This window comes from Alexandromys fortis, unplaced genomic scaffold (assembly GCF_014885135.2).
Source record: "Alexandromys fortis isolate MF-2015 unplaced genomic scaffold, M_Fortis_MF-2015_v1.1 scaffold_24, whole genome shotgun sequence".
Classification (NCBI taxonomy): domain Eukaryota; kingdom Metazoa; phylum Chordata; class Mammalia; order Rodentia; family Cricetidae; genus Alexandromys; species Alexandromys fortis.
In genome coordinates, this window is record NW_026067906.1 from 11,309,679 (window position 1) to 11,311,551 (window position 1,873).

Genomic DNA, 1,873 nt, shown 5'->3' on the forward strand with positions numbered 1-1,873 from the left:
GTTGGTGGGGGGGGGGGGAGGGAAAGGGGAGGCAGCGGTGGGGAAGAGACAGAAATCTTTAATAAATAAATATAAAATAAGTATATTGGGTGGGTAGGAAAAGGAAGGAGGATCTGAGAAGAAGGGAGAGAAAAGAATATAATCAAAACGTATTGCATAAAATTCCCAACAAGCAAACAAAAACATTAGTTGGAGTAGGGAGGACACCAGCCCAGGCTGGCCTTAAAATCACGACCTTCCTGCTTTAGCATACTGAAGGCTGAGAGTACCAGCACAGGCCTCCATGTCTGGCTCTCTGAAGGGATTTTTATAACCTTTGACAAACGAGTTTTACGTATTTGTGTGAATGCCAAGCATATGTATTTCAAGAACCACATGCATGTAGTGCCCAAGGAGACCGAAAGAGGGCATCCAATCTCTGGCATGAGATGCTACAAACCTGGGTCTGGAATGGGAGTGCTCTTAACTGCTGAGTTGATTCTCCATACCAAAGATATGCTTTTGATGCCCCTAAGAAAGGCGGTGAGTTTTAAGTTTTTCTTTATTTATTTTTATTTCATGTGCATTGGTGTTTTGCCTGCATGCTTGTCTGGGTGAGGGTGTCAAAAGCCCTGGAACTGGAGTTACAGACAGTTGTGAGCGGCCATGTGGATGCTGGGAACTGAACCTGGGTCCTCCGAAAGAGCAGCCAGTGCTCTTAACCACTGAGCCATCTCTCCAGTCCCACAGCAGTGGATTTCTTATCAGGGGAGGCTGATGGTAAATGACATGCCAGTTGTGAGCCAGAGAGAACGCTAACCCCAGAACTTATTTTCTGGCAAGAATCTCTTCCTTGTTTCAGTTGGCTCGTTGGCGTTAGCCTTCTTCTATTTATACTGAATACCCCATTCCAAAGTCTGATACCATAATAAAATGTTAAGTACAATAGAAAGATTTTCTTCGAGATATCAGAAATGTCTTAGACTCAGTGTTCCATATACGGTTTAGTTTTAGAAACTGGTTTTTGAGATCAATAGAAAGGCTTTGAATTTGTTTCAGTTACTAGGTGAGACACTCAGTATGTCCAAGGACCCGTTATGTCGGTGACTAGTCTGAGCAGTACAGTAAGGGTGGTGGGCATCAGAGCAGTACAGTAAGGGGTGAGGATGTTCAGGTGCAGAAACCACTTTAGAGATGCTGAATCTTCGAACGCAGTAGTCCTCAACCTTCCCAAGGCTGCAACTCTTTAATACAATCCCTCATGTCATGGAGACCCTCAACCACAACATTACTGTCATTGCTACATCCTAACAGTAACTTTGCTACCGCTATGGACTGCAATGTAAATATCTGTGTTTTCTGATGGTCTCAGGCGACCCCTGTGAAAGTGATTCTACCCACAAAGGGTGGCGACCCAGAGGCTGAGAACGGCTGCTCTAGAAGAACAGGAGATCACTGGAGCATTTACACGGGGAGAAAATGTAGCGGATTTGTGTGTTTACAATAATGCTGACTACAGGGTGGAGGACACAGAGTCCCATCAAGATGCTGTCATCACGGGGCAATCCTACTGCTAGGAGGTGTTAGGATTTGACAATGGGTTAGAATGTGGGTGGTGGGGAAAGAGAGCTGCAGAGGATGGCTTTCCAGCTTCTGGATGAACAGCTAAGAGGCTGGAAGATAAACAGACCTGAGGAGAAAAGACAGATCAGAGATTTAGATTAGTTTTCACATTTGGCTGTCTCAGGTAGACGCGGTGGCACGTGCCTTTAATCCCAGTACTAGGGAGGCAGATCTCTGTGAGTTCAAGGCCAGCCTGGTCTACAAGGCGAGTTCCAGGACAGCCAGGGCTGTTACACAAAGAATCTCTGTCTCAAAAAAAAAAAAAAAAAAA